Source organism: Notamacropus eugenii, chromosome 1, assembly GCF_028372415.1.
Source record: "Notamacropus eugenii isolate mMacEug1 chromosome 1, mMacEug1.pri_v2, whole genome shotgun sequence".
In the NCBI taxonomy this organism is placed as follows: Eukaryota; Metazoa; Chordata; class Mammalia; order Diprotodontia; family Macropodidae; genus Notamacropus; species Notamacropus eugenii.
The window spans coordinates 197,367,118-197,393,786 of record NC_092872.1 but is presented as its reverse complement, the minus strand read 5'-3'; the positions used below and the strand labels follow the sequence as shown (position 1 = coordinate 197,393,786).

The 26,669-nt window shown below is 39.4% G+C and overlaps 1 protein-coding gene and 1 long non-coding RNA gene across 15 annotated transcripts in view; one reads left to right on the top strand and one right to left on the bottom strand.

Moving 5' to 3' along the window:
- The window catches only part of LOC140513775 (uncharacterized), a 144,519-nt gene that overhangs the window by 57,242 nt on the left and 60,608 nt on the right, over positions 1-26,669 (top strand). For 11 of the 14 annotated variants that reach the window (XR_011970360.1, XR_011970364.1, XR_011970359.1 and 8 more), the window contains one exon: positions 6,422-6,507. The gene's annotated coding sequence lies outside the window, so the exon portion shown is untranslated. The other 3 variants (XR_011970367.1, XR_011970366.1, XR_011970368.1) reach the window with 3 other exon arrangements.
- The window catches only part of LOC140513846 (uncharacterized), a 44,893-nt gene that overhangs the window by 15,319 nt on the left and 2,905 nt on the right, over positions 1-26,669 (bottom strand). The window contains exon 2 of the long non-coding RNA XR_011970393.1: positions 26,090-26,163. This is a non-coding gene — a long non-coding RNA (uncharacterized lncRNA). The remainder of the gene's footprint in view (positions 1-26,089; positions 26,164-26,669) is intronic.

Here is a 26,669-nt window from a genome sequence, read left to right as displayed (position 1 = left end):
TGCCCAGCCAGTGCTTGGGGTCTGAGATTCAAATGCTGCTTCCCAGCCTCAGGGCTTTTGGCGGGGGCAGAGCTGCTAATCAGTGTGAGAACAAGTTCAGGTGCTCGGGGGGGGGGGGGGGGGGGGGGGGGGGGGGTCTGCCTCACAGGCTCAGTTCCCTCAGGGGGTTTATGCACAGACCTTCAACAATGGATCCGAGCTTCTGCTTGCTTGGGGAGCCCTGGTCTGCTGCTGCCTCCGCTGCTGCCTCCCAAGGGGGCCTGAGTTATGGGGGCACCCCACTCCCCTCTCGACCCACCAAAGAGACCCTCTCACTGACCCTTGTCACTTGTGGGTGGAGGGAGCTGCGCAGCTGCTGGAGATCCCGTCCCTGAAGCCTGCTCAGACCTGCTCCCTGCTTGGATCTGCTCCTTTTGGTGCCACGTGGCCAAGGCAGGGCTGGGCTCCAGGTCCACAGTGCAAGGATCTTTTGTGAGAGGTTTTCAGGCTCTCTGGAACAGAAATCTCGTCTGCTCTGTTGTTCTGTGGCTTCTGCTGCTCCAGAATTTGTTGGAAGTTCTTTTTTACAGATGTTCTATGGGCGGTGGGTTTGGAGCTAGCGTATGTGTGTCTATCTACTCCACCATCTTGGCTCCCTCTACTCTGCCATCTTGGCTCCCTAATGACATTCTAAGACACCAAGAAATAATAAAACAAAATCAAAGGAATGAAAAATAGAAGAGAATGTGAAGCATCCTATCAGAAAAACAACTGATCTGGAGAACAGATCAAAGAGAAACAATATAATGATAGTCAGACTACCTGAAAGTAATGATAAAAAAAAGAATCTTGATACAATATTACATGAAATTATCAAAGAAAATTGCTCTGAAGTTCTAGAACAAGAAGCAAAGCAGAAATACAAAAAATCTACCAATCACCACCTGAAAAGAGATCCCAAGAGGAAACTTTACAGGAATATCATAGCCAAGTGTCAAAACTCTAAGGTTAAGGAGAAAATATTGGAAGCAATAAGGAAAGAAAACATTGTAAATATCATGGAGCTACCATAAAGATTGCCATCATCTAGTACATTGAAGGACAATATGTCTTGGAATACTATTTTCCATAGAGCAAAAGAGTTGGATAATGACCAAGAGTAACTTACCCAGCAAAGTTAAGTATAATCCTGTATGAAAAAAAAGGATATTTAATGAACTCAAAGACTTTCAGATATTTATGATAAAAATAGCAGAACTTAAGGTAAATTTGACATATAAATAACATCCAGGAGAAATATATGGTAAACATTAAGGACCAATTACAAGGACAGGGACCCTGAGCTGAGCATGATGGGGTGATTCTAAAAATACAAATATAAAGCTATGTAGATAAACAGGAGTAATTATCTCATACAAATGAGGCACAAAAGGAAAAAAAATGATACAGAAGAAGCTACTAATGGGGAAGTCTGGTAGTGTGGGAACGTTATTCTCATTGACAATGGATTAAAGAGGGAACACCACACACACACACACACACACACACACACACACACACACACACAGAAAAGTTTTCTAAATTCAGGAAGAAATAAGAGGGCAATGGGATAGGGGAGAGGATAAGGGAGGGATTCTTAGAAGGTTGGATAGTTTAAGGAATAGGAGGGCAAGGTAGCAGGTAGAAGTAAAGTAGAGAAGCTCAGGATAGGATGAATAGAGTGAGAAAGACAGTGAGGAAAAATAGGAAGGAGCAAAATACACAACAAGTAATTATAACTTAGAGTGTGAATGGGATGAATTTACCCACAAAATGGAAATTAATGGCAGATTAAAAATTTGAATTCAACAATATGAATGAATGAGAGATACACACAAAGGGCAGAGATAAAATAAAGGGCAGGAGTAGAATTTATTATGTTAAAAAAAAGCAGGGGTAATAATCATGATCTCAGACAAAGTTAAAGTTAAATAGATTTAGTCAAGCAAGAATAACAGGGAAACTATACCATGTCAGAAATATTATTTAAAATAAATAGTATAAAATACCTGAGAAGATACATGCCAAAACAGACACAGGTATTATGTGAAAATAAACACAAAACACTTTTTAAACAAATAAAATCAGATCTACATAATTGAAGTAATATTTATTGTTAATGGGTAGATAAAACCAAAATAATAAAAAATTATCATTTATCAAACTAATATATTTATTTAGTTCCATCCCAATTAAATTACAAGAAGCAAAGGAAAGCTGTTTAGTTTTAAAACAATGTGTAGTATTTATTATATAGGCTTTCTTGAAATGGAAATTGATTGTTTTATGTTGAATCCTCTCTTATGATCAGCTGTGTACATGATAATATTTTTTTCTCATTTTGTGTTTAAGTTTAAAATAAATAAACAATTTACAAAAATAATTATATTTATCTGGGGCTCATTAGAGCCTGAGATAAGTTCTGCAGTGGATTCAAGATCTCATCAATATGGCTGCTCTCTACAATGATAAAGACCACAATTACATCTTCTCAACCTGGACAGCTTTTAACCTGTGTCCTTCCATACTTTCTCTTTAAAGAATCCAGTAGACCGAAGCATCCCTGAAGGTCTTTGAACATAGACTCTCTGCCTGCTTCCCCTCACTCATGTTACATGCTAGGCTCACCAGTATTTTAGGTCATACATTTCCTGAATCAAATCTTTTAGATAATTTCTAAAGTTGTCATCGTCAATATATTGTATGTTACTTAAACCCACCATATATCTCTCCTTTGATCTTTAGGTCATTTAGAATTACAATTTTGATTCTTCAGTGACCAAGTATTTTAATACTAAAGTCAAAAAGATGCTTTGGGTTTTTTGTTGTTGGTCTCATGGGGCAAGGAGACCTAGATTCACATCCCAGTTCTAGCAAAGAATCTTTGGGACCTTGGGTCTTGTAATTTCCTTGGTCCTCAGTTTCCTCATATCTAAAATGAGGAATGGAACAGAATAGTATGGAAAAGCATTTACATTTAATAAATATTTACTATGTGTCAAGTGCTGAGAATAAAAATAGGAAAAAACAGTGTAATAGTCCTCAGTCTCAAAAAGCTCACATTCTATTTGGGGGTGAGAAGAAGAAAACATACAGAAGAATTTGGCTCTAGGGTACAGGAGAAGATCCAATGGTCCTTAGAATTCTGAGGCAGGGGGGCAGAGGCAAGATGGCAGAGTAGAAAGATACATATACTCTAGTGCTTCCCCCACAGCCCACAAAATACCTGTAAAAAATGACTCTCAACAAATTCTAGAGCAGCAGAAGCCACATTACAACAGAGTGAAAGAGGTTTCCAGCCAAAGGTAACCTGGAAGGTTGACAGGAAAGGTGTATCTTATGGGACACTGAATGGAGCAGAGCCCAGACCTGGCCACACTGCATGGGGAGGAACAGGACCTGAACTGACCTCTGGGGCAGAATTCCCAGCAAGGAGGGTCCCAGATCCCTCAACCCACAAGCAACAAAGAAAATTCCAAAGGTCAGTGTAGGAGGGTTTTCCCAGCTGAGTGAGAGGGGAAGAGGGTCACCCCAACACTGGCCCCAGGCAGTGGCGGAGGTGGCAGAAGCAGCAGCATCGGGTGGGGGACGGCTACAATGGCCGTGGAAGAAGCCTGTGTCCACTGTCCAAGCCTCTGGGAGAATTGGGCAGGTGATCTGAATCTCAGCCCTGAGCATGGTCCTGGAGGGAGGAGGAGCACTAGGACCCTCCTCTTGACAAAGGATTCAGAAGTCAAGTAACTGGCTGGGAAAATGCCCAAAAAAGGGGGAAGAAAATAAGACCATAGAAGGTACTTTCTTGGTGAACATATGTCTCCTTCCATCCTTTCAGATGAGGAAGAAGAAGGCATACTGTCAGAGAAAGTCAAGGCTTCTACCTCCAGTACTTCCAAAATGAATATGAAATGGACCCATGCTATAGAAGCGCTTGAAAAGTGAGTCAGCTGCTTGCTAAAGGAAAACCAAAAAAAATGCTGAGAAAAATAACACCTTTAAAAATAGGTTAACTCAATTGGAAAAAGAGGTCCAAAAAGCCAATGAGGAGAAGAAGTCTTTAAAAAGCAGAATTAGCCAAATGGGGAAAAAAAGGTTCAAAAGCTCACTGAAGAAAATAGTTCTTTAAAAGAGAGAGTGGAATTCAGGGAAGCTAATGACTATGATATAAATCAAGAAGCTAGAAAACAAAACCAAAAGAATGAAAAAATAGAAGATAATGTGAAACATCTCATTGAAAAAACGACTGACCTGGAAAATAGATCCAGGAGAGACAACTGAAAAATTATGGGACTACCTGAAAGCCATGATCAAAAAAAGAACCTAGATATCATGGTTCATGAAATTATCAAGTAAAAGTGCCCTGATATTCTAGAACCAGAGGGCAAAATAAATATTAAAAGAATCCACTGATCACCTCCTGACAGATACCCAAAAAGAGAAACTCCTAGGAATATTGTGGCCAAATTTCAGAGTTCCCAGGTCAAGGAGAAAATATTGCAAGCAGCTAGAAAGAAAGAATTCAAGTATTGTGGAAATACAATCAGGATAACACAGGATCTGGCAGTTTCTACATTAAGGGATTGAAGGGCTTGGAATAGAATATTCCAGAAGTCATAGGAACTGGGATTAAGACCAAGAATCACCTACCTAGCAACACTGAGCATAATATTTGCAGGGAATAAATGGTCATTCAATGATATAGAGGACTTTCAAGCATTCGTGATGAAAACACCAGAACTGAATAGGAAATTTGACTTTCAAACACAAGAATCAAGAGAAGAATGAAGAAAAGATAAACAGGAAAGAAAATCATAAAGGACTTTTTAAAGCTGAACTGTTTACATTCCTACATGGAAAGATAATATTTGTAACTCTTGAGACTTTTCTCAGTATTTAGGTAGGTGGAGGGATTACACACACACACACACACACACACACACACACACACAGAGTACAGGTTGAGTTGAATTGGAAGAGACATCCATAAAAAAATAAAATAAAATTAAGGGGTGAGAGAGGAAAATCCTGGGAGAAGAAAAAGAGAAATGGAATGAGACAGCCTATCACTCATAAAAGAGATAAGAAAAAACGTGTTCAATGGAGGAGAAAAGGGAGGAAGTTGGAGAGGAAAAGTGAAACTTACTCTCTTCACATATGACTCAAGGAGGGAATAACATGCTCACTAAATTTGATATGAAAATGTATCTTACACTACAGGAAAGTAGGGGAGAAGAGGAAAAGTGGGGTGAGGGGAATGATAGAAGGGAGGGCAAATGGGAGAAGGGGGCAACTAGAAGTAAACACTTTTGGCAAGGGACAAGGTCAAATGAGAGAACAGAACAAAAATGGGGAGGGACAGGGTAGGATGGAGGGCAATATAGTTAGTCTTACACAACATGACTATTATGGAAATCTTTTGCAAAATGACAGATATATAGCCTGTATTGAATCACTTGCCTTCTCAGTGGGGATGAGTAGGGAGGGAGGGAGGAAGAGAAGTTGGAATTCAAAGTATTAAAAATGAATGTTGAGAATTATTATTGCATGTAACTGGGAAATAAGAAATATAGGTAATGGGGTATAAAAATTTTTCTTGCCCTACAAGAAAAGAGAGAAAATGGGGATAAGACAAGGGTGGGGTGTGGTATAAGGAAGGGTACATTGAAGCAAGGGGTAATCAGAATACAAGGTATTATGGGGTGGGGGGAGGAGAGAGATGGGGAAAAAACTGGAACTCAAAATTTTGTGGAAATGAATGTCAAAATCTAAGAATAAATAAAAGAAAAAAAATTCTGTGGCAGGACAGGTGGTAACAATAAGCATTTATTAAGTGCTTATCATGGCCAGATACTATACTAAGTGCTAGAAATACAAATACAAAAAGAAAGAAAGGCAGCCTTAAGGAGATTCCATTCCAATGTAACATAAAAGGACAGAGGGGGTTAGTAAAGAAAGTCCAGAGAGTAAGCAGTGTAGCCTGCAGAGAAATGAAGACATAGAAAGCCTATGCATCCTCTTTTAATGGGAGGAATCAGCAAATCAGAAGAAGAGGACATAGGAGCAGAGGGGTACTTCATTCCTTTGAAGTCCAGGGGTGGAGTGAGCTTTCAGGATTGCAACGGTGTCTATGGAATGAGACAGAATATCCAGAGAGTCAGAAGGACAGTCTGAAGAGGAGTGTAGCTATATATTGTCTTCTGGGACTTGATGCAATCCATCCAATGTCACTTGCCAACAATAGCATCCACCTAGATAAGGGATGCTTTACCTGTGTATCACAAACCCCTTTCACAATATAATGAAGCCTTTGAAACCCTTCTAAGAATAACATTTTTAATGCACAAAATAAAATGCATAGGTTTACAAAGAAAACCAATTATATTAAACATACAATTTTTTTTTCCAGTCCAAGCTCAGAGACCCTCTGAAATCTATCCATGGAGCTCCATGGGGGGATCTGTGGACCCCAGGTGAAGAATCCTGACTCTAAGGGTAATCTTTGTTCCATTTGAATTTTGCACTAGCAATCCTTCATGAGAGTGGCAAGTTTTAGTGAGCAAACATCTCCTCACTTTAATGGTGATAATCTGAGATCACTGAAAAATATCTGTTATTCCATCTATCAAGGAATCTGATATGATCTTGATCTTTGTGTGGGAGACGCTTTGTTGGAGGAGAATCTTTAAGGCTGCATTTTTCTTTAGCAGGACAAAACTTTCCCCCCCTCATCAACAAATAATAAGCAGAGTGATGTTTTTTTATTCTGTGCAACTTTTTGTCAGTTGAGTTATTAACAAAGATGTCTTCCATCAGAAATTATTTGAAAAATCCTTCTCATTTCCTTCTTAAATTTTATCAAGGGTACCTGAAATGCATTGCAGTTCATTCTAACAAGGGTTTTTATAAAACTGTGAAAGTAGGCATATGAGTTAATACTTAGTAATGTAATTTTAATTGCCTTTAAAAGTTTTTTTGGAACCTATGATTTCTTCTAATTGGCACCTTTTCCTTTTAAAAATATATTGAGAACTGATTTCTCAGTTCCCTAGAGATTATGTTACACAGGAAGTTAGGTACTGGAAGGAGATGGAGTGCTGGTCCTGGACTTAGGAAGACTTGAGTTCAAATTCAGCCTCAAATACTGACTAGGTGTAACTCTGGGCAAATCATTTAACCTCTGCCTGCCTCATTTCCTTATCTGGAAAAATGGCACTAGTAATAGCAACTACCTCACAAGGCTATTGTGAAGATCAAATGAGTTGATATTTGTAAAGCATTTAGCACATGTCCAATACATAGTAGGTACTTAATAAATATCTGGTTCCTTCCCCTTCCCTCCAGTATCAAAGCTACTTTTCCTATTTTCTTTCTCAGTGCTATTTCTATTTCTTTATATAGCAGATCAAGAACTAAGATATTAGAACCCAGCTATTGTGATTCCAATATTATTGATGATTACAAGTTTGCAATAAAAGTGCCAACAGATTTTATTTAATCTATGCGTGTTGCAAGTTGTCCAGTGATGAAATTACTGTCGATGGGAATGAAGCAGCAAGAACGTTCTAATAAGATGTATTATTTCAGCCTGTTGGTTGATGAAACAGGTTGCAAGGGCTTCAGGAAGCACATGAAAACTGTTCACTCTTTGGGTTGCCAAGTTTACCAAAATAACTACATTACATCATCACCATGTTAAGCTCAAGTCTTACTCATCCGGGTGTGTGACTTGAAGTTTTTATTAGGAATTTACAACAGCCAATCAAGAACACAAAGATATGAGGAATATTTACATCTGAGACAGCAATTTGGCTTGGACAAGAGGAACATCAAGGCCATTCATTACTTACAATTAATCTCAAAATGAGACCCTCATGACCATCCATCATCAGAGAGAAACAAGCAATACAGTTTTTACTATCAGGATAATAAAAGTAGACTTTCCCCTCATAGTTTTCCAATTTCTCCATGCTGTCTCCTCAACATGCTATGGCAGATTCAGAGTTGGCAATGCAGGCAGGAAGAGCTGGGTTCAGGTTCTATCCCTGACTCATACCTCAGCAAACCACTTCAAAGTGCCCATGAGAACTCTTTCAGGCTCTAAGATACAGGAAAGATGACAACCTGCATTGATAGAAGTTTCCTTACTTGAAATTCCTTATACCAATGAAAACACCACTCCAGTGCCTACAATGTTTAGACAACAACAGTAAACAAAGTATTCCTATGATACTCCAAATTTGGCTCTGTAGAAAAGAAGAGGCATTGGAGTTGAATTATCTACTGTTTCCTGGCATTATGGGATCATGGACACAGTATAAGACTTAGAACCAAAAGATATATTATAGCCCCATCTTTGACACTTACTAGCTATGTGACTGGGTAATCTTCTAACGTCATCATCATAATAGCTAGCAATAATATAGGGCAGCTAGGATGCACAGTGCATAAAGCACTAACCTTGGAATTAGGAAGACTCATCTTCGAGTTCAAATCTGGGCTCAGATACTTACTAGCTATGTGACCCTAGACAAGTCACCTAACCCTGTTTGCCTCAGTTTCCTCATCTGTAAAATGAGCTGGAGAAGGAAATGGCAAAATATTCCATTATCTTTGCCAAGAAAACCCCAAATGGGGTCGTAAAGAGTTGGACACAACTGAAAAATGACAAACAAAAGCATTAACATAGTACTTTAAGGTTTGCCAAGTGTTTTATGTATGTCATCTCATGTGATCCTCAGAACAACCCTGAGAGGTAGGTGTTATCCGCATTTTCCAGACAGCGAAACCAAGACTGAGAAAAATGATTTGCCAAGAGTCATGCAGCTAGTATGAGTTCTCAGGTATTCCAGACTCCAGGTCCACTATGCCACCTCTATGCCTGACATCTGTACCTCCATTTCCTCATCTGCCAAATGAAGAAAATAATCATTTTACTAATTTAGAAGATTTTTATGAGGATCCAATTCAATAGAATAATTACTAAATACCTACTATGTTCTAGGCACTGTGATAAGAAAAGAAAAAACAATCCCTGCCCTCAAAGAAATCCTAATCTAATGAGGGAAAACAAAACACAAAAGGAGACTGGAAAAGGGTGGGAAGAGGTGGGAAGTTAGAGATGGCTCAGAGTAATGCAGATAGGTGAGAAATGAGCTATTCTGAGCCAAGCTCCTTCCTTAAATGGATGTTTTGGTGTTGATGGATCCACCCTTCAGCCAGAGGGATAGAAGGGAGTGATGAGGCTGAGAGGATCTTGCAGATTGATTGGGTTTTCCCCATAATAAACTTCCTGGGGCATTAAATGCTTTATAAACTAAAAAGAGAGTATAAATATAAATTTATTATCATTTACAGCTTGACTACTAACCTAGATCAAGTCACCAAGTCCCCTCTCTCAAATTCAGAAAGTAAAGGGATTGTACTAGGTGATTGATAAGGTCTTTTCTACCTGAAATTCTTTGATTTAATATTCATGTTTCCAGGATAATTGCTCCAGTCCTCATTTCTTTTTGCCTGTATGAACTGAGTCTAACCAGAGGAATGCAACATTGCTTTCTGTCATACACACAAGTCTCTGCAGGAGTCAATACTGGTCCTGAATCAAGCCACCCTTTAGCCTTCCAAGACACTGAACCTAACTGTGTGCATTTGTCTCTGCATTTCATTGCCTGTTTCCCTAAAGGACTGTAACTCCCTGGGGAAAAGCCTCCTCTGAAGTAGTCATTTTTCTCTCCTGGAGGTGGCTTCTCAGAATTGTAAATTCCAATTCCCTTGATGCTGCGACCTGGTTTGTGGGCCATGTTTGCCTCCTTCTAGAGAGGCAGCTTCAAGAAATCACATTTTCTGGGTGAAAATTGATTATCACTGTAGTGGACACAGCATTTTGTCACCTGTTAGTTCTGAGGAAGAGCAAGAAGAGAGAGACAGACAGATGTGTACATGCAAAAATATAGTCACATAGGTAAACAGAGGGGGAACTCACGGACAAGGGAAGTGAATCAGTTCTGCCCTCTGTCTCTCCCTCCTGCCACACCTTTCATTGGCATACTGTTATCATGCATCCAATGCATTCAGCAAGGATCAGGAAAGCATCAGCAAATATTGTAAACATTCTTCACCCAATCCCCCAACCTCTTCAATTTCCCATTTTGTCTTTCCCCATTACAATGTAAGCACTCTGAGGGCAGGATTGTCTATTTTTTCTCATTTCTTTTTCTTAGCACAGTATCTGCAATATGCTAAAAGACATAAGAAATGCCATTAACTTCAGATTTGAATATGAAAACCTTTTGGAAGAAGGGTTCTAGAAGTAGCTGGGGCTTGGTTTGGACAAGGTGCCATGACTTCTGCTTTACTTATAGTCTACTGATAGGCACTTGGTGAAATTTAGAAACTGGCAACTCAACTTATATGGAGAAATTATTTAATGTAATGTGTCACCATTGTTTAGATTGGAGGCCCCAAATTCCAAATATATAAGTGACAGGATTCAGGAAACTACGTAAGGGGCATCAACTATATAAGAGGTACTGATGACAGGTTTCATTCACTGATAATATCACTATTTGCTCGTAGGTCTTTGTCATCTCACAAGATGATATGGTGGGAGTAGGCTGAGATAGAAAGTGGAACTACTTGAGATTTGAACATGTCACAAGTAAAGTCAAGGGGGCCTTCCCTCTCCTTGGGTCTCCCCCACCACCTACTCTCACCACAACCACAGACTACATGTCCTCACAAGCCTCACAGCTCCCTCAAAGGACATTCCACTCCATATCTATTTTGACTAATAAAACTGTGGTATGCAAGTAAAATTGTCAGCAGTTATGATGGAGAGTTGACTTTCTTTGGGATCAGTAAGCCTAATGACCTGGAATTGAACTGTAGTTGTATTTCATCTTAAAGAAAATTCTTTTTTTTCTCCAATGAGAAAATAAGAGAAGGTCTTTGGATATGTCACAGAGGGATTTTATTTTTATTTAAATATTACTAAAATATCCTTCAGATCCCAGGGGAAACATTATAAAACATTTTGAAAATGAAGGTTATCTTGGGTAATCATATGGGGGCATAAATAAAAATGGTGATATTTAATACAACGACATTGCAATTGTGGCTTCAGGGAACTGACAGGGAAGAATAACTTCAGTTTCTGGGCAGAGAAGGAGTAGACCATCAGTATAGAAAGTCGCATTTTTGTAAATGCCTAACGTATTGGTTTGTTTTGCCTGATTGCATGCCTTTGTTACAAGGGAGGGTTCGTTTGGTGGCTGGGAATCATTGGGAAGGGAAAATGCTATTTTTAAAAATAAAGGGCATCAATAAAACACAAAAATAAATTTTTTTACAAAAATATTTGTGATCATTATGAATTCTAGAGTTGGAAAGATGACTTAAGGAATCATGTAATTTAAACCTTCCAGTGTAAAAGTAAAAGCCAGAGGGGGTAAAGTAGTTTTACTGAAAGTTATAGAACTGGATAGTAGTTAAGCTAAATAAGTAGTAAGTTAAATTAACACCCAGGCCTCTTGACTCCCAATTCAGTGCTCTTCCTACCTTATAATACTGGCTCACCATATCAGGCTAGGAAAATACTAGATTTTTTTTGCCTTCATGGATGTTCTTGATCACTGTGATTCACACGTTAAGTGAACAAAAAGCCTCCTTAAGGTGCAGGGGTCCCCTGTGGAGCTCTGTGGGTCAGGACTATACTGCCTTCTGAGAGCTGACATTCATGGCCTTTCAGTAGGACAAGTATGGCCATGAGATGAATTCAGAAGAGGGTGAGATGTAGTGGATGAAGCAAAAAAAAAAAAAAATCACTACTGATGCCCACCCCTCCCCACAGTGTCTCAGTAGCAATCCCTCAGTATTTCATCATCGGTATATTCCCCTAAGATGGTTTTTAGGAGAATTAGGATGATAAGACTTGCTATGGCCACATTGAACTTCATATGTGAACTGAGAGATTCCCCATGGTCACTTTCAAAGCTTCAGAGGCTCCATTTACGTGAGAAAACCTAGGGAGAGTTTGTTATGCTGTCGAGTGCAAACGAAGTTGGTCACCAATAAATAACACATGCATGCTAAAGAGGGAAATTTTCAGCATCAGCTTTGTGGACCAAGCTCTGGCTTTGACGAATACATTTAAACTCTCTTTTCCCCTTGGATGAATAACTTCTGGTAGAGATGTAGATAGGAATTTTTTTTCCTAAAGGATGGTTGTCTTTATCACACCCACTTCTCAGGGCCTTGGCCTTGACCCCAGAGAATTCTATCAGCATCCACTGAACAAATTTTCCAAAGTGCTGTGCAATTAGTATATCCCCAAAGAAATCTTCTCTGTGCCACCAAGAAAGACAGAAGATGAATAAAAGGATTTCTGCAACTGTTTATACCTTTTGCCTGTAGCATCAGACATATTTCTACCAGTTCTGCTAAAATGCAGTGTTGCCAAGTAAGGACCCAGGAAGACGAGACTTTTCAGGGCTAACTGCCAAGGGCTCCTCAACCATAAATTCAGATTCATTACGAAAAATATGCAGAGAAAGGATCAGCAAGGAGTGTGAGAAGAGGTAGTTACCTGTTGTCATTAAGAATACTGTATGTTTTATGTGCGATTTATGCAAAGTATTCCTGTTGTAAAATAGTAGATTAGCAAGGTTTTATAAGGGTGCACAGTAGAGTGTCTTTTGAGATAGCATATGGAACATTTTACTCTGATCTCTGAGGCTATGCAGGTGAGGATTTCCAGGGGGAAATAATTGACTTTGAGAACCATGAGCAAAACAGAATTATTACCAAAGGCAAATACCTATACTTCCAGAACTAGACAATTAGGTCTGGATTACAATGAGAGGGAATAAAGGACTACCCTTCCTTTCAGGCAAATGGCATGGGAGGAGAAGAAAGAGGAGGAAAAGAGGAGAAAGAAAAGAAGGAGGAGAAGGAGAAATAAAAGGAGAAGGCAGAGAAGGAAGAGGAGGAGAAGACTGAGAAGGCTGAGGAGGAAGAAGAAAAGGAGGAGGAGGAAAAGAGAAAAAGGAGGACAAATATATATACATGTATATATTCGCATATATATATATACATATATATAGTGTTTGAAAGTTCACAAATACATTATCTCAGTTTAGCCTGAGGATAACTCTGTGAGGAAATTACTGACCATATTGTTCCCTCTATTTTACAGGTTAGGAAACAGACTTAAAAGTAAGCTGATATATGTAGAGGCACAGAGTGTCCAAAGCTGGGACTTGAAGTAGAAAGAGCCCTGGACCAAGAGGCAGAAAACTTGGGGTCCAACTATTAGCCGTGTCATTAAGGGAAAACGATTTAACCTCTCTGAACCCCTTTTCGCACCAGAAAAATGGGGATGGCATTTGTACTTTCTACACAGAGCTATTGTGAGAAAAGCATTTACAAAGCACTTTAAAGTTATTGTCACTAGAGTCATTGTTTCCCCTTTCGACAGTCCTAGAGAAGTTGGCTCTGTACGAGAAACTGTGTGTCATCCTCCCACAGTGAAAACTCTTCCCCTTCTCCCATACAATCAGAGCAGAGAGGCCCCACTCAGGAGCCTGCCATGGCAGTTGATAATAATTGTTGCATTAATTGGTGCTGTCCAGACTAGACAGAATGTAAAAGATCCCACTGTGTCCAATAATTAATGTTTTTTCCCTCACTGCAATGCCATTAATAAGGGGCTCTCCCAAGAACAAGTAATTGGGTGGTTCAGGTTCATTAGAGTATTTATAGAAAAGCTTTTGGTCTGGAAACATAGGAAAGCTGATTCTGTTTATTTAGATGCTATTATCTGTTGCTAATGTGTTATACTGCTTATGTATCATCCCTGTTCTCCAAGATGGTGAAGATAAAGGGAATATTCAAATTATAATGTCAAATGGCCTAAAATATGGCTCTTATTTAGTTACAGTGGGAAATTGTTCACAGGTTTTGTTCACTATCGCCCATCCAACAGGAAACTTCCCCTTTCTCTGAGAAATTTAGAGTTCTCCTCATGGAAGGACCATCAAGACAGTTGCTCCTAATTAGACCTCAGAGGAATGGAAGTTTCTGGGGTTTGTGATGGTTTCTGAAGATGTAAAGCTGGTTTAGGAACTATTGCTTTGAAAAGGTAGATGAAGGGAGTGCCATTTTTATTTCATTTGTTTTCTAGACCTCACAAGAACAATAAGAGTTATTGAATATTTTACCCATTACAAAGGACTTTCCTCATCTGTATGGTAGAGAGTGACATTATTACTATCTCTGTTTTACAAATGAGGAAATTGGGGGTGGTGGAGTGGAAAAGAACTCATACAGGTGTGTGTGGGGGAGATTAGAGTGGCCGTCTATGAAAGGATTGAAATTTCTTTCTTTGGCCCCAGAGGCAAAGCTGAGGAAAAAATAAAAACTCTAAAGAGGAAATTTAGGCTTCATGTAAGGAAAACCCTCCCCCCAGATAAGAGCTATTTCAAAATGGCAAAATGGAATGAGCTGCTTTGGGAGTTGGTGGGCTTTCCTTCAGTGGATGTCTTCCCACAAAAACTGGATGTTCTTTTGTTAGATATTGGGTATACTGTCAAAGGAATTCATGATTGGTTCCAGTTTAACTAGAATATAAGTTCCCTCAAGTAGTGATCGTTTCTTTATGGCTTTTATACCCTCAGTGCCTAGCATAGGGCCTGGGCACATAGTAGGCTCTTCACAAAATGCCTATTGATTGATCAATTGATCAGACAGCCTCTGAGGTTCCTTCTTACTCTGGCACTCTAGAATTCTCCCTCTCTTCCCCTATTGCAAATGCAGAAGGCAAAGAAATCAACAGACTCTCACATGAATCTACAGGAAACACACATAGAATTCCTTGAGGACTTTGTGTTGCAGTTACATTGGTTAATGATAATGAATAATAATGATGACCATAGCAATACAAATATTGGCCTAGAAAGTGCCTTCTCAGAGGTCATCTGAACCAATCTCATCATTTTACAGATGAGGAGTTTGAAGATAAGGGCTGCTAGGTGGTGCAGTAGACAGAGTACCAGATCTGAAGTGAAGAAGACTCATCTTGCTGAGTTCAAATCTGGTCTCAGACACTTACTAGCTATATGACCCTGGACAAGTCACTTAACCCTGTGCTCCTCATCTGTAAAAATGAACTTGAGAAGGAAAGGGCAAACAACTCCAATATCTTTATCAAGAAAAAGCCAAATGGAATCACGAAGAGTGGCATACAACTAAAACAACAACAAAGTTTGATGATAGCTATATATGGTAATTTACCATTAGTACTGTATATGCATGATTTCATTTGAATTCACAAGTAGGTAGGTGGATAATGGTCTCATTTTACAGTTAAGAAAACTGAGTTTCAGAGAAATGATATGACTTTATAACAAATAATACTGTAAATCTCAGCTTTGCAGAGTGGATACTATCAAGAGGCAGATTTATTTTTTTGCTCAATATAAAGAAAAATCCAAGAATTAAAACTGATCAAATGGGGGTATCATCATTATCATCATCATCACCATCATTATAATGGCATTTAGATAGAACTTAAAGGTTCGCAAATTTTACCTTTCTGTGTCACAATGGGCAAGTGTTTTCACATCTCTGAGTTTTGATTTCCTCATCTATAAAATCAATGAATTGGAATAAATTAACTCTCCTTCTAGCACTCTTAGAGTCAGACACTAAGTGGCAAATCCAGGATTGTAACTGAAATCTGATTCCAAGTCTGGTTTTTCAGGTGGCCTGTCTTAGCACCTATGTAAGCATGAGGGTTATATTTTCAGGCTCTTGTTTTCTAATTAGCACTTGATCAATCTTTGGCCAGACACCTTATTTTATGGCCCTTCCCCCCTCAGAGCAGTTCCTTCAAAACATGAACACTGATTCTTCTTTAGAGGATTCTTTGATAAATATTGATATGTCTATATTTTAGAATACTTTCCCAGGCAAGATAACTTGTGCATAAAGTGTGATGTAACTCTGCAAATTAAGGGTGTAATGTATTTAGAAAAATGATGCCCTTTATTCATCTTCCTTTGGGACCAGGTAATTTGTTAGCACATCTGCTCTAAGTATTAGGGAATACTGGAGAAGATATTCAGAGATCCCTATCCATGGTCTAAAAAGCTGAAAAGGTTTAGAAGTAATGAGCTGCAGCGGAAAGAGTCCTAAACTAAGAAGCAAGAAAGCTCCCCTCTAGTCCACTAATGGACTGTACTGCTTGTGAACAAGCCATCTCTCCTCTCTAGGATTCATCTTCTTCAACTGTATAAAGAGGGGTTTAGACAAGAATGTTGCCAAGATCCCTTCAAACTATTCAAACTGGCATAGCTAAGATTCTACCCTATGTCTTCTGTCTTGCAGTACTGGGTTCCAATATGTGCCTCACATTGTAGGAAGAACATTGATGAGCTGAAATATTTCTGGGGTGGAATAGGGTGGTGAGAGAATTCAAAAACAGATCACACAAGGACAACTGAATGGAAGTGTTTAGTCTGGAGAAGAGAAAACTTGGGAGGAGAAAATACGCTATTGTTTTAAAAACATTTGAATGGTCTTTTAATTCCATGGAAGACAGATTAGACTTGATTTGGGTGGATGCTGGGAGAAGAACTATGAGTTATAAGTAGATATTACAGATAGGGTTTTTTTGGGTTTTTTTTGCTCAATATAAAGAAAAATCCAAGAATCAGAGCTGATCAAAAGTAAAAGGGGATACATCATCTTCATCATCATCACCACCACCATTATCATGCTAATGTCAAAGTTCTTTACATACATTTATTTCCTATCCAATCCTCATAATAACCCATGAGCTACATCCATTTTATGACAAGGAAATAAAAACTCAAAGAGGCTAAGTAATTTGCCCAGTCACATAGTGTCAAGGGTGACATTTGAACCCAGGTCTCTGCTGCCTTCATGTTCAACATTCATTCCATCACATACGGGGTCCACTAGAAGTTTTCAAATGGAGGCTGGAATACCACTTATCAGAGATAGTATAGAGAGGATTCTTGCTCAGGTATGGATTGAACTGAGGCACCTCAGAGGTGCCTTCCAACTTTGAGGCTGTAGCATCCTCTGAAATGAAATTACATAAACTATCAAATCTTTCCCCAGGGTTGACAAGCAATTACCTAGACTATCCACTCCAAAATCAGAACTTTATGCTTACTACATTAGAGGTTCAGTTGAAATTTACTCTGTCAAACCCTAAAGGTTTCTAATGGTTCAAACTCTGAAGTCCTTGGCTTCTTCCATTCCAAATTGGAAGACTTGAGTCTTTAGCAATCTGTTCAAGAGCCCCAAAGACTCCACATCAGAGTGTCTTTATAGCTGCCAATGTCTTGGACACTGTTTTCTGAATTACTGATGATCTTTTCTTAGCTGGATAACTCTCCTCACTTCTCAGTAGATGATACTATTCCTGGCTGTCTTGAAAAAGAGACAAATACACTTGATAAGCAGCAAGTGCTTCTCCTCTTGCAAATGATGTCAATGTCGAATGCTTCTGAACCCTTCTCAAAAACATTAGAATGTGTTCAAAATCAGAGCTCATTAGATACTCATTTGTATTGTCTGATCTGTGAGAATAAAGCTAGAGGAGGAGGGGGGAGGAGGAGGAGGAGGAGGAGGAGGAGAAGGAGGTGGCAGCACCAAATTCTACCTTGCCACCTTTTTAATGAGTAAAATCCTCTAACTGCTGCTGGATCCCACAGAGACTAGCTATTAATGAGTGCTTAGAATAGCTTGCGCCTGTTTTATACACGTATGGTGGCATGGGAGAGCCACTTCAATTTAAATTTTACATCTGCTGCTATGTTCAAGTGCCCACTCAAGGGCACAGAAACACTTGGCAAATTTTGTCTTTAAAGAGACATTTCCAAATAAAGCTTGCCTACTCTGCAGCCCCATTCTATATCGGAGCCCTTTTCAATTTTCAAAGTATATATTTAGATTATGGTTAACAACTGCAATGATTCTTATCTGGCAGCAGGCTTCGATGGTGAGTTCTCCTCTTCCTGCTTGGGTGGACCTCAGGAACATCATAGGATGGTAGATTTTGAGCTGGAAGGGACTCAAAAGTCATCTACTCCAATCTTCTCATTTCACAAATGAGAAACTGGAGAAGTGAAGTAACTGACCCAAGGTTACATGGGTAGAATAGCAGGGACAGGATTAGAACCTAGATCCTCAATGCTTTCCATGGTACCACAATACCCCTAGTTATGCCAGTAACTTAGCTTTGGGGTTCCTATGGTGACAGTCTTGTAGCTAGAGAGAAAGGGAACTGTGCTATATTTGTTGTTGCCTCAGTGGGCTCACAAATGCTGCTGATGGACTTTCTAGAAAAAAATGATGTCTTTGGGGAGAGAGTTCATCAGAAAGTGTAAAGAGGAGGGAAAACTTTGCAAACAGACCTTTGGGGGACTCCAAGTTGCTAGGTTTGTACTTTTTCTGGCCCCTATGTCAGAGAGAGCATGGGATTGGGTGGTAGCTTCCAAATGAGTTCATTCCTTGACTACTATATTTATTATGTGGTCCTGTATAGGTAAGTCATCACACTTCTCTGAACCTGTTCTTTCATCTCTAAAACTGGTCTTCTTTGAGAATGAAGGATGAATGACAATCTTTAAAATGGGGATTGAGAAACACAGCTCTTGGGGCTGTGGAAAACAAAGCTCTTTGTAACTCTTGCATTGCTGTAGAAATCTGAGATTTTTTAGTGTGTCATGCATCCAAGCAAATGCAAGAGAGGATGAAGACCAAGTTCAACACTTAGAATGAGTGTGAATGGCAAAGTTGTTAGTGAGAGTACCAACACACACACACACACACACACACACACACACACACACTCTTAACTAAATCATCAAAATAATAGTACCAAGGAACAGGCAGGTAGAATTTATGGGAGATAAAGGGCTTTCCATACCTTGTCTCAATGGGTCATTACAACCACCTGTGATTCTGAGTGTCCTTATCCCCATTTTATAAATGAGGCAATTGAGGTTCAGTGAGGTGTCCATGTTCACATAGATAGTAAATGTCTGAGACAGGACCCATACCTCATTCTTCTTGACTCCTAGTCCAATTCAATATGATCAAGAGAAAATATATACAAAAAAAGAAAACTAGAGAAGAGAGAGAAGGGTCACAAGATACTGAAAATAGGGATTGCACCTGATTTCATCATCCTTGCCATCCTTGGAACAGACAAGAAAAAGGGTTGATTTGTACTGAGCAGCCCTGGTTCTGGGGCATCCCAGGGTATTTCCAATTAGTTCTGTTTCAGAACTCTCAAAAGAGAACTAATCTAAATACCTTTAATTCCAAAATTAGCTCTATACCATATACCTCTTTTAGGGGTGAAAAAAGCATCTCAGAAACAAATAATAAGCACCAGGATGTATCAAAATTGAGAATCACTGGTGTGATGACTGAGGTCATTCCAAAGACCTCACCAGCAGCACCAGGGACTAAGGATCCTTCCTGCCCAGAGGGAACCTCCCCTGTGAGTTTCCACTGATGAACTTGGGTTCCTCCCTCTGCAACAGAAACCAGCAATCTCTCTCATGTCAGGACAGCTATTGGACCAAGCCTAGACTAGAGAATGATAACCACTGAAGTGGTAAGCCCTTGAAGCCACAACCTTTTGTCATCTGCTCCTCACCTGACCTTACAGCCAATGCCTAAAGTCAAAGGCCAGAGTTTCTCTGTGTGCCTATGTATAGTCAATGAAACAGTTTGTGGGTACTGTTTATTAAATGGCTATACTTCAACAAGTTTGTTAAATAGCTTTCTTTAGATTTTCATGGCATTGATAAAAAATGAATAATAGCTCAGAGACAGTAGTGGTTAGAGAGTAGGTGTTGTAGTCAGGAAGATGAATTCAGAACCTGACCATGACACATACTGACTGGATGTATGACCCTGGATACTCACTTCTCAGGGACCTGGTACTCTATGTTTTCCTAAGACTATACATTGCAGAGTCACCAGTACCAATCTTCAGTGCCAGAAGAAATTTCCTCTCTGGAAGATCCCAGCTTAGACCAAATGAAATCACAGATCTGATCTAGAGAGAAAATTCACTCATAGAGGAAGCCTGACCTAGTTCATTGGTATCAAACTCAAATGGAAATAGGGGCCAATAATCCATATGTAAAGATCCCTATATAGTGCCTATTGACAACTTTAATATGTAATGTTATCTATGTTTAATTGTATTTTTATTTGTCTTGTTAAATATTTTCCAATTACATTTTAATCTGGTTTAGACTGTACTGGGGAATGTTGTCAGAAGTCATAGAGCTCGACTGATACTTTATGTAGTGGATCAAGAGCCAAGCCGTGTGTTTAGGAAGACTTGAGCTCAAGACATGCCTCTGATATCCTATCCTTATGACTGAGCAGCTCCCGTCATCTCTCCATGCCCCAGAAAGCTCTCTGTGACTGTACAGAAGAACTGTTCATCTGATCTGGGCAACTAGACGGCACAGTGGAAAGAGCACTAGACTTAGAATCAGGAAGACTCATCTTCATGAGTTCCAATCCGGCCTCAGACACTTACTAGTTGTGTGACCCTGGACAAGTCATTTAACACTGTTTGCCTCAGTTTCCTCATCTACAAAATGAGCTGGAGAAGGAAATGGCTGACTCCAGTATCTTTGCCCAAAAAATGGGGTCACAAAGAGTCAGACGTGACAAAATAACTAAATAACAACAAAATCTGAATTGATGAAGAGTTTTCTCTAGGCATTCTCTTCACAAATGAAACCAAAGATCTAGATAAAAACAAAAAGGTCATATTTACGTGGTACCTGAGGTGTCCATGTCTAGGGTCAAGTCAATTCCAAAGGCATACAGTCAAGATCAACAGGCAGTATTGGCTACTCCTAAAAGCAGGGAACTTGGAATAAAAAAATCTGCTTCAATCAATCAATAGATAAGCATTTATTAAGTGCCTACTCAACCAGGCATTTTGCTAAGACCTAGAAATACAAAAAGAGGCTAAAGATAGTCTCTGCCCTCAGAAAGAAAAAAGAGTTTACAATCTAATGGATTCTGCTTGTGGATATCAGCTTTCCTACTATCTAGCTTTGTGACCATTGGCAAGTCACTTAATCCTGGGCTCAGTACCTTCATCCCTAACACGGTACTAATATTAGAGGTGAATTACTCAAGATTTGGCCTAACGGTCATCAAATGAGATAATGTACTTATAACACAATATGTTTTCTAAACCATAAGACACTATATATGTGAGCTATTGTTAGTTATTTTGAAAGAAGGTCTCTGATTCCATGCCATTGTCCTTGCAATCCCCTTTTAAAATGCCAATATTCGTGGGTGGAATGAGTCCCTAACTCCTTAATGAAACCTAGCTTGTTTTTTTGCCTACTTAAGGAATAAATAAATAAATGAAATAAAAAAGAACTCAGTACCTAGTCAGCAAGGGGACTGAGAGATCAGAAAAGAGAGCAGAGGGAATGGGGAGGGAAGGGAAGAGGGACCCACTGGTTCCAGCTTGCTGTAATATGGGGTCTACTGTAGGCATGCCCAGAGCATGAAATGCTCTAGGTATGCCTGTGGTGTCTACACTTGACTTTCCAAACATGCAAAGACTTGCTAATGTGCATTAATGTTGAAAGTAGGTTATTTGGGAAAATAGCAGTTGTTTCTAATTTATGCCACAACTCTTCAGCTATTTATAGACTTCAACAACAAAGTTGTTTCATTAGGCGATGCAAGCCACCTCACTTGGATTACATGTTTATGTGTCTTATATATGCAGTGCAAAATGATGTAATTGCTGGATAGCTTTTTCCTAGACTTTTGCAATATATAGATAGGTCTGTTGTAAAAATTTAACAGGCGAACAATTGACATTAGAACCCTTTCAGATTCACAAATGAATCCAAAGTTTAGGTGTTGCCAAAAGCGTTCATTGTCTCATAATTTGATTTACTTTTTCCATGCTGTTCCTGGTACATGCAAGTAAGGGCAAAATGGCTGATGTCTTCAAATGCCCGAAAGGCTAATAAAGCTTGCTGTGCTCCCAGCATGCTCTCTGCTGTCAGAAACCAGCAATTAACTTAATAAGGTTCTTGAAATGCAGTAGATCCATGAAATGTGGCATGTGTTGACACACTCCTGCTGATCTAAACAACCTCCCATCATTGAGTAGCAGGATATGTTTGCTATTTGAATTATTTAGGAGCTTGTTATGTGAATTAAAAAGCAGCACTTTGCAGTATTAAGTCTAATATTTTATGATCTTCAATTGATTAGGTAGGCTTTCAGGATTACATGTAAAGGTTAAGATAAAACATTCCTCATACTGACAGCCCTTATACTGAGCTAGCTTTGCAAAAACTCAGATGAGAATCAAAAATAAACTCGCCTCTCTCCCTTTCAAAGAAGGCTTTGCTATGCCTATTTTGAGAGTCCATCCTAGATCTTGACCACCCTCTGGGTGGTAGGTTATTTAATGGGATAACAGCTATGAAAGCGCTTTGTAAACTGTAGAGGGCCACATAAGTATTAGGTAGAAATATGACTGATATTAAAAATCTTAAACTGAAAAGTGTCCTTTCCTGATGAAAATTCATCCCATGGTTGTCTCTAACTGCAGCGTACGAGGGCCCCACTGCCAACCTGCTGCTGCAGTGAGAATGCACCTGATTTCAGTATGAGGCCCGAGAAATAAAAATACATTAGTAGAGATTCAGAGATGCAAATCTTGACCTTCCCGGAACTGTACCACATTACTCAGCTTTTACTTACTCACTGACACACCCTTCAGTACAACGAAGAGTGCTTATTTTCCAGGGTGGCTGCTCATCTAACTGTGGACACACACCTAAAGAATAATTTATGGGTTCCTATCTCATTTGCTTTTTGGGTAGGAGTTAGAACTTATCCTTTTTTCCCTGAACAAACTCATAATCATAGTCATCTCAGTCAACCAAAGCACATGTTCATTCATTCGTTCAATGTTTATAGCCCCAGTGGCTGCTGGGAGATTTGGGGATTATAAAGAATGAAACATGCTCCCTACCCTAATGGACTTTACATTGCAGTAGGCAAAATTAGATGATGATGAAGGCACTGATTATAATGATAAAGATTTTTTGTATAGTGTTCTAAAGTTGGAAAGTCACTTTCCATGTGCTCATTTGATCCTCTCAGTAAACCGGTGAGGTAGGCATGTGTACAAAAAGTTACCATGTATCATGTGAGAGTTTAACAAGAAGCACAAAGCATTACATTAGCTCATTAGGGGGTGAAGCAACTTTGATCTGGGGGAAGCAAGGAAAGCCTAAAGGTGGAGGTAGCATTTGAATGGGACTTTGAATGGAGAGGGAGAGTTAGTAGTGATAAGCATTGCATTTGGAGGAGAAGTGTGAGTCAAGGCATAGACACATATAGAGGAAATGATGAGACATAGTGGAGGAACAGCAAATAGTCTAGACCAGTTGAACTGCAAGGTGGATAAAAAGAAGTCATATCTTGGATAGGAATGTGAAGAGTTGGAATTCATTTGACAAGGGAGAATACAGAGTGCCATGGAAAGGGTTTTGGACATAACATCAGAAGCATTGGGTTGTTAAACTCCAGTTATGCCATTGACTATCTAGGGGACTTTGGACAAATCCCTTCCCCTTCTATGAACCTCATATTCCTTATCTAAAAAATGAGTTGCTCTATATAATCTCTGACATCCTTGTACCCCTAACACAGACTATAACATTTATTAGGTACAAATGCTATCACTGCCAGATGGTTCCTTACTGGACTTTCACAATACCTAGAAGATATTATGAACCTGAACAGGAAAATTGACTTTAGAATACTTTCAAATTTATAAATTTTGGGAGGCCAGAGAGCAGCTGTCAATAGATTTCTTCCTGAAAACTCTGTGATATCTTGCATGACCTGAAGCCTTGAAAGGTTCCCATCTTGATACTTATAATGTTCCAACTTGACACCAAAGAAAAGAAAATGAGTCTCCCTTTCCTTTTTTTTTTTTTTTTTGCAAAGGTGGGGGATTATAGGTGTGGAACATTGTAGATACTTTGACTCAGTTGATATGTTGGTTAGTTTTGCTGAACTGCCCCTTCCTTTTCCCTCTCTCCTTTAATTTTTCATTACAAGAAATAGCTCTCTGAAGAGTGTAGAGGAAAGGATATATTTGGAAATGAAAGTGACATAAGAACAAAAGATATCAATAAAATATTTAAAATAAATCAATAAAGGTTCTAGCCTCCTATTGTTTTCTCTTTTAATATATAAATATGTGTGGAAAGGAAGGTCCTATTTAAGGAATTCAGTTCAATATTATTAAGTGCAATAAAGCATTTATTGAGTGTCTACACTGTGTTAGGTGTAGAAGACAGAAAGAAAGAAAAATACTTCATTTTTGTTAGGATACATGTCTTCTTCTACTCTCAAAACTTTAAAAATCAAATTTCCAATGTCTATGCTCTTGGGATTAAATTAGACTTCCAGACTTCTCACACTTGTTCTCCTGGTTACATTCGGAGATGGCCTTCAGCAAAACGGAGAAGTTGGTAAAACTACCTGATTCTCTATCTTCGAACCCTCACCAGTCATTCCGGGGACAATCCTATGTCCCACTTCTGTCAGATTTTGCCTTCAGCTGGTTGTCAACTAATCCTCTACTAAAGTATACCTGATAACAGATTTAAGGTAAGACGCAACCCAAGGGCATTCATATTTTCATCAGGGACCCTTGAAGACAAAAAGCTGTAGAATGAATTTGAAAGGAAAGAATCACTAATGACAGGGTGTCAGGCACTGAGTGACAGTCTGACAGGGGAGATCTTGGGGGCAGGGGACCCTACTGGGTGGTCCTCAAATCACATCACCATGGGGAAGGACCGTGGCAATGGTGGCTGAAACTATACTGAAGTGATGAAAGGGCAGGGGAAGGGGAAGGTAAGCAACAAAGAAGGGGAAAGATGAAGGAGAGAGGAATGGAGGCAGATTTGTAGTTTTAAAAAAAAGTGAATGTGAGTGGGATCTTGGATATAAAACTGGAAAAGATCTTAGTGATCATTTAAGTCCAATCCTTTCATTTTTCAAGTGAGGAAATTGAGACCCTTCCCAAAGTTAGGCAGCTAGATGGTACAGTAGATAGAGCTAGAGTCAGGAAGACCTAAGTTCAAATCTGGCCTTAGACCTTGAGCAAGGCATGTAACACTGCTTGCCTCAGTTTCCTCATCTGTAAAATGAGTTGAAGAAGGAAATGGCAAACCACTCCAGTATTTCTACCAAGAAAACCCTAAATGGGGTTTATGAAGAGCCCAACATGACCAAAAAGACTCATCAACAACAATCACAGTTAAGGGACTTACCCAAGATCACCCATGTGGTGAGAAAAGTAAAGCTGGGATTTGTACTCTGGTCTTCTTCCTCAAATCTAGTTCTATTTCCACTCTTATTGTGGCTATAAAAATCACACTTGAATTTAAATGAAAAGAAATCTAGCCACTAACCAGTGGCTAACCAAAAATAATCTAATGCAGATTTGGATGTAAATACAGAAGGGCCACTATGGTACATGTTACAGTCCCTTGGGCATCTTGAGGTGCTGTGGTGAAGCCCAGTGTCGTGCAGGAGGTCAGAGGTGAGCTCCAGGGTCATGTTCCAAGAGGAGGCCTTGCATACTGTCAGGGTCTGTGCCATAGAACTTTCAGTGGAAGGGGTCAAAGAGGGGGGAGCCAACCAGCCTGTGAGTGAATTGGGCACTTTGTAGACAGGCAATCTAGAGAACACAGGGTGGGTGTAATGGGATCACAGGTGCTCAAACAAGGGAGCAATTGTGTGGCTGCATTCAGCCCTCTCTGTGAGTGATGGATAACCAGGAGCTGAAAGTCCTGTGTAAAGGGGAGGGTGATCATTGAGTCACATGGTCACAAGGGCATGTGTTACCACTTCGAGGTCACCCAGGATGAAGGCTCAGCTTGTGTAAACTGGGCAGTTAAAAATATATATTTTGCACCTCAAGGAGGCTGTGACTTACCATCTAGGATCCAGAGTTTCCAGTCTTTCTTTCTTAAGGCCTTGTAGCCCGTCTGCCTTCAGATGAATTGCTTGCTGTCAAAGGGATGTAACAAGAAAGGTGGAGCCTAAACTTCTATTAAGTATTACTAAGCAGTGTTAATTGTATATTGTATGTCATTTCCTAATTGTTTCATTTATATACAGCTTGTTTCCCCAGTTAGACCCTGACCCTTCAGGACCCTGACATCATGATTGCTCCCATTTATATGGTACCTTTCAGTTTATTAAGATCTCTGCATACTACACCTTCATGATGAAGGTAAAAGTCATTTAGTTCACCATCCTTATCTCATCTAGGTGAAGAATTAGAGTATTCCATCCAGGGTCACAGAGGTAGTAAATGACAGAGTTAGAATTCATACCCTGGTCTCCTCTGATCTCAAATCTAGGGCTTTCCCCACTGTATAATACTACCATATCAGCGACAAAAGTTCCTCCTCCAAAGACAGAAATCACAAGTCCATCCATGTCTGACTATCTTGTTCTATTTTTGTCTATATCCTCCTGCAAAATGAGTTGATCCACTCAACCTTTAGGGA